The following is a 6,810-nucleotide window of genomic DNA, read 5'->3' on the forward strand; positions in this document are numbered from 1 at the left end:
CAATGTCCTTATTCTTTTACATGTTCTAGACTTCTACTAAATATCAACTGCAAGTAAAGGACCACCAAACCTTTCAATCTAATTAATAAAGGCAGGGGATGCTAATAAATATTCATTACTATTCATTAATAGTATCCTCCGCCTCTATTAATTATTGCCATTATTATTGTTGTTGTTGTGTTTGTTAAGTGTTTACTATGTGTCCAATACTGTTCTAAGTATTAGGGTAGATAAAAGTAATCAGGTTGTGTGAGAAGCAGCGTGTCTTAGCGGATAGAGCAGAGGCTTGGGAGTCAGAAGGTTATGGATTCTAATTCCTGCTCCACCACTTGTCTGCTGTGTGACCTTGGGCAAGGCACTTCACTTCTCTGTGCCTGTTACCTCATCTTCGTTCATTCAATCGTATTTATTGAGCGCTTACTCTGTGCAGAGCACTGCACTAAGCACTTGGAAAGTACAGTTCAGCAACAGAGACAATCCCTATCCAACAACAGGCTCACAGTCTAGAAGGGGGAGACAGACAACGAAACAAAACAAGTAGACAGGCATCAATCTGGAAAATGGGGATTGAGAGTGTGAACACCTTGTGGGTAAGAACTATATCCATCCTGCTTTGCTGGTAACCACCTCAGTGCCTGGCATGTAGTAAGCACTTAAATACTACAATTATTAATATATTATTATCAGGTTGGACAAAGTCCCTGTCCCACATGGGGCTTGCAGTCGAAGTAGGGGGTAGAACGGGTATTGAAACTCTATTTTACCAATGAGGAAACTGAGGCACAGGAAAGTTAATTAACTTGCCCAAGGTCACAAAGCCGGCAGGATTAAAACCAAGGCCCTCTGCCTATCAGACCCATTCTCTTTCCACTAGGACGTGCTGCTTATCACTTGATTATTCTTGTTCATATTAGCCAACTGTTAGGTTGGGAAATACATATCAAGTGACATGCAAGCTTTCCATCAGCAAGGAATTATCTTTCCAAAACTGTAGGAGTAAAATAGTTCACCTTATTTACATCTTCTTTCTCCCTCCGCTGTTTTACCACGTTGATTGTTTCCCTCACTGTATTTTTTTTTCTTTCAAATTCTAGCTCTTTGAAGAATCCACACTGGCAGCTCCTGTTCCCCTGCATTCTTCTCTCCCTTGAGATGAATTAAAAATTCTAAAAAATAAATTTTAAAATAAATTAAATTAAAATATCTCCTACTGCTCTGGATATTTTTTCACATGTCCTTTTCACTGCTTTCCCCAGTCAGATCAGTTCACGTATTTTTTTCAAATTTGCTTTCCTAAACTCAAAATGGTTGCCAATCTCTGATTGCTGGCACCATTCTCCTAGTCCTCTGACCTTCTTTATTTCAACTCTATTTGTTAGCCAGGTACATTTACCGCTCCTGGCTTGCTACAATACACATTCATCTTCACCGTCCACGCGGAGGTGACCGAACCTACTGAAAGTACGCTACAAAAAGGACAGGTTGTGAGTCAGATAAATTTCTTTGTCGAGAAAAATCCAAAATTGTATTTTATTTTTCTCTTTTGATCAAACAGATTCGGAGTGACAAAGAGCAAAAATATGGCATCAGAATTCTAAAAAACCCGCAGATGATTAAAATATCACACCTTGCCTGCTTTTTGGCAAGTTGAATGAAGAAATGAAGATGAAACATTAGCACATGTGTTTCACATGCATGCGTGGGTGGAGAAAAAAACTTTAGGAAAAACACTTTGTTTTGTGATTACTGAAAAATGCCTGCACTTCTCCCTCACACACCTCGTTCGACCGCTTCTCTGCCACTCTGGTGGGATGAACTTTACTTCCCTAGTGCAGTCGAGGCCACCGAAAGATCGCCACAGCTTCCTCGGTCATTAACATCCCTTCCCCTCCGCACTCATACACCCCCGCTGCCGCTGCTCTAGGTCTAAAATGGCTCCGACAGCGTCACAGAGGGGAGTGTGTGAGCAGAGGAATGAGCAGGAGGCGACAATCCGAGGGACCATCAGACGGAGCATGCAGGGGTAGAATAATCCTTGTCAGTCAAATAAGTTCTCTCGTACAGTGTTTAGTGACCGGTACCACCAACCTTATGAAAAGCAGCACTGTCGCGTGAAAAGAGATTGGAGCTAAGAAATCCGGGTTCTAATCCCAGTTCCAATTTATTGAGTATTTATTGAGCTCTTACTCTGCGCAGACCTCTGCACTAAGTAGTTGGGAGAGTATAATGCAACGGTCGGTAGACATGTTCTCTGCCCACAACAATCTGGGCAGCAGAGTGAAGTCTGGATTGCAGTGGCGAGAGACGGGAAGCTGGGAGGTCAGCAAGGAGGCTGATCCGGTAATCAAGGTGAGGTAGGATAATGTGGAAGCCATTTGGATGAGGAGGAAAGGGCCAATTTTAGCAATGTTGTGAAAACTGAGCTGATGGGATTTGATGACTGATTGAATATGTGGGTTGAATGAGAGATGACAGTTCTACCACTTGCCTGTTGTATGGAGAAGTCATTTAACTTCTTTGTGTCTCGTTTTTCTCATCTGCGAAGTGGGAATTAAATACCTATATTTCCTACCCTTCAGACTGTGAGCCTCAGGTGTACACAGGAAGAACACAATAAAAAATGATTGGTTGATTGAAGAGCTGTGCTATAGACGAGAAAATCAGATGGAACACTATCCCCATCCCACCTGAGGCTCACAGTCTTAGTCCTCATTTTACAGATGAGGTAACTGAGGCACAGGGAAGTTAAGTGTCGTGCCCAGGGATACACAGCAGAGAAGGGGTGGAGCCAGGATTAGAACCCATGTCCTTCTGACCCCAGGCCTGTGCTCTATCCACTATGATACGCGGTTTTAATCACCGAACGCTAACTTTGTGCTGAGCAGAGCACATTACAGAGTTGGTAGACCGGTTCCCTGCCCACAATGAGCCCAGAGCCTAAAGTACAATAGTATTTATAGACATGATTCATGCTCAAAAGGATCTTGCAATCTAGTGGGGGGAATAATCAGCAGTCCATTAAATAATAATATGATTACCTTATATCTACCCAAACACTTAGAACAGTGCCTGGCACATAGTAAGTGATCAGTGAATACCACTGAAAATAAAAAGAAATGTCAATGTCTAGGAAAACTACTAGAACTAGACGAAGTGAATTTAAATGAATCATGAAAATGTGAAGCAGCTGAAGCTCATTCATTAAATATGAATGAATGGCAGTTGATGGGGGAAGAAGACAAAGTTATATTGCTTAGAGAAAGAGCATTTGGTTGTGGTAGATCAAATAGAAAAACATGTTAATATGGGAAAATGTCCCATCAGAAGGGAAGAATTTCACAGATTGGGAATCTGCACAGAGAAATGGATTTTAGGGTTGGTGGCTTTCTCAGTGCCACTTGCACCCTCTCATCCTTGCCAAGCATGTCCCTGCTGGGGCACAGGGTGAAAGGAGAAGTAGGTGGGCAGGGGCCAAACTCCTGGGCCGACTCTCCCACGTCAGCTAGCTAAAGGCAGAATTGAGATAGGAAACCAGATCACCTTATTTGCAGAGCAGCACCTTCTCTTTCTGGGCTTCTGTCCCACCTGGTGCCAACCTTGTTGGTTTTACCGTCACCTTGTCCAAGGAGAACAGATTTCTGATCACCTAAATCTGTAGGGTTTCGGAAGATAGTACTGGAAACATCTGATATTTTGATATGTACATCCCTAGACTGTGAATCCCATGTGGGGCAGGGACAGTGTCCCTGATTATATTTCATCTACACCATAATTTAGAACAGTACTTGGCCCGTAGTAAGTCCTTAACAAATGCCGTAACAATACATCCAAAGACTGTTTGGGAGATTTTGTTTTCCAAGGTTACTGCTTGGGGCTATTCTGCTTCTGCGGTTTCTTATTATTTTTCTTATTCTACTGATTTCGTCTTGATAGACATCCTTTCATAGCCTCCTCTGTCCACAACTTGTAAATAAGGTTGCTTTGCCTACCTTTTAGATATTGATACTTGAGGGCTCTCCCGAGTTGTACTTTGTTTAGTGTTTAGGGCAGTGCTTCGCATTCAATAGGTGCTCAATAAATATCACTGAATCGATGACTTGATGGACAAGAAGTGCTGGCAGGAAGCTGCGGAAAATAGAACACCAAAGAGAGACACTCCTACACAGTAAAATCTTATGAATAAACAAGTTATTATACTAACACCTCTAACACATACTGTATGGTTGGAATGATTCACTGGGAAGATATTCAAAAACTTGCTGTAGTGTTGAGGCAAAAGAGGCATATATGTGGATATATAAATGCCCATGTATATGGTAGAGGGACAGATAAACAGAAAAGACTGAGAAGAAAAAAAGGGTACAAACAGGAGCATAAGAAAACAAGAGCTTAGGCCAAAGATTTGTAAACCGTCTGATGTTTTAACTGGATTGGAGTGCGTGAGGGGGAGAGAGAAACACCAGAGATAAGACACATAATAGGCGATCCAAAGCATACTCTCTAAAACCTGGAGTAAGTTTCAGTGGGACAAACATTACATTCATTCTCTTGTTAGACAGCCAATCAAAACACTCTGTGACCGCATTTTTAAGAGTGCTATACTTATTGGATGAGGGCACTGTTTTCATGGACGATTAGCCACAAGCCCCCTTATTTTGGCAGTCTGTGATTCGCAATTCACACACTGATTTAGGGTGAAAGGATCTGAAAACCTGAACCCCCAGTTTAAAGGGATGTTTATCCCAAACAGTGTTCTTATGGGCAGTATCTCTGCCAGATGAATGGCTGGCCTCCAGAAGAAAAGCCTGACTTCAGTAGATTTTTGAAAGAAGTGAAGGATTTATCCTCAGGCATATCCACTGGGATTTGGGTAGAAGATTGGGCAAATTGCCAGTGGCATCACCCATTCCGACATCAAACTGTTCTTATGCAATAGGCTTATAATGAGTAATTAGAGCAAAATGTTATGGTTTTTAGGATGGATGTCAAGGAAGGAAACCATCACATCGTTCCTCGAGTCTTTGGTGCTACTATTAATAATTGTGATATTTGATTCATACTTTCTAATTGTCAACTGTGTGACTGTGGGCAAGTTACTTAACTTCTCTGTGCCTCGGTTACCTCATCTGTAAAATGGGGATGAAGACTGTGAGCCTCATGCGGGACAACCTGATGACCTTGTATCTCCCCCAGCGCTTAGAACAGTGCTCTGCACATAGTAAGCGCTTAACAAATACCAACATTATTATTATTATTCTACGTGCCAAATACTCTACTAGGCTCTGGGTAGATTTGAGGTGATCAGGGCAGACAGTCCCTGACCCAAGTATGAGGGTGAACAGATATCTAATCCTCATTTTACGGATGAGGAAACCGAAGCACACTGAAGTTCAGTGACTTGCCCAAGGACTCACAGCTGGTAAATGGTAGAGATGTGAATAGGACCAGGTTTCCCAGATGCTCAGGCCTGTGCTCTATCCACTGGCCCACCCTGATACATCGCTTATCCAAAGTGTGGAAGAAGTGCGGAAAGATGGACGACCAGAGCATTCTTTCTTCCCGGGACAATTAACTAGCTGGAAGCAATTGTGCAGCTGGAAGATGGTTGCTCTTTTCCCATTATCGTTAGCGAGAGTACTTCTAGAGCTCTATAGCTTGGGTTGAAATTGACCTCTAGGAGTGCAATACATGAAAATCAAAGGGATGCAATCAAAATTCAGGGAATAATGCCTCATCATAAATGCAGGAGCTGATAATTTCGCTCCTACATCACCTCTGGGCCCTGTCCCAGTAATAAAATCCCTTATAAATCACACCATGGCAAGGCCCGAATGCCTAAAAGGGGTCTCCAAAAGAGAAATGATCTTATTAAATAACTGCTCTACTGCTTCAGGCATGTGCTTGACCAAACATGGCACCATTCTTTTTGGGAATTATCTAATACACTGTACATAAAGAGAACAATTATATTTTACATCGTTCAGTCCCTACCTTGGACCACTGTGAGTCAGAATTATGGTTTTAATTATATTTTGCACCTGTTGAATCAACACCACAAGCCCCAAGAAGTGAAATTTTTGTCCCTTGGACACGTGTAGTAATTCTGGTTAATTATCCTTTTTTTGCCTGAAAAGAATTGATGATTTATCATCCTATTTAATCAAACCTATTATTTATAGTATACTTTTCATGATAACCCAAAAGGTAAAAGATAATGTACATAAGGTGAATGTGCCAATTTGAAGGCATTACCTACCTTTAGAAGAAATTTGACACCGGACAAGAAACAACTGGGCAAATAAATGAAACCTTAATAATAATGTACTACTTGTTCAGCCATGTTGTGAATGGTGGATAATTGAATGCTATTGGATTTCAACACTTGTAGAAAATAGCTCTTTTAATAGCTTCGTCCTTTTAATAATTTTCTGTGGAAGAGACATGCAACTTTTAAAATGATTTATAGTAGTATACAGAATAATCTGAAAATACTCCCACACTTCCAGTTGGGAGAGACTTGCAAGCTTCAGAGTGGAACAGACTGTTCAAAACATGAAACCTGGATAGTGAAAATAAACGGTCGACATCTTGGCTGTTGGAATAAAGATCTTTCACTATCCCTTTTTCATTTATTTCTCATCAATTCTCACCCCTGTTTGGCTCTTGGTAATTTCTCTTTTTTTTTCAGAGCTTCCCCAGCAGTCTGACCTCTGAGTTTTGGGGAAGGGGACTCTGCTTTAGAAGTCCCCAATTTTGATTCTGTTCCTAGCTCTGCTGCAAAATACAAAGACACCTAACTTTTCTGGGAAA

At 41.5% G+C, this 6,810-nt stretch overlaps 1 long non-coding RNA gene across 1 annotated transcript; it reads right to left on the bottom strand.

Annotated features, from left to right (window-relative positions):
* Positions 1-1,081: 1,081 nt before the first annotated feature.
* Positions 1,082-6,570, bottom strand: LOC114814153. The gene is made up of 3 exons (XR_003761892.2): positions 6,257-6,570; positions 3,990-4,125; positions 1,082-1,166 (listed from the first exon to the last, which is right to left on the bottom strand). It is a non-coding gene; the product is annotated as an uncharacterized LOC114814153 (long non-coding RNA).
* Between the last annotated feature and the right edge of the window lie 240 nt (positions 6,571-6,810).

This window comes from Ornithorhynchus anatinus, chromosome 9 (genome assembly GCF_004115215.2).
Source record: "Ornithorhynchus anatinus isolate Pmale09 chromosome 9, mOrnAna1.pri.v4, whole genome shotgun sequence".
NCBI lineage: Eukaryota > Metazoa > Chordata > Mammalia > Monotremata > Ornithorhynchidae > Ornithorhynchus > Ornithorhynchus anatinus.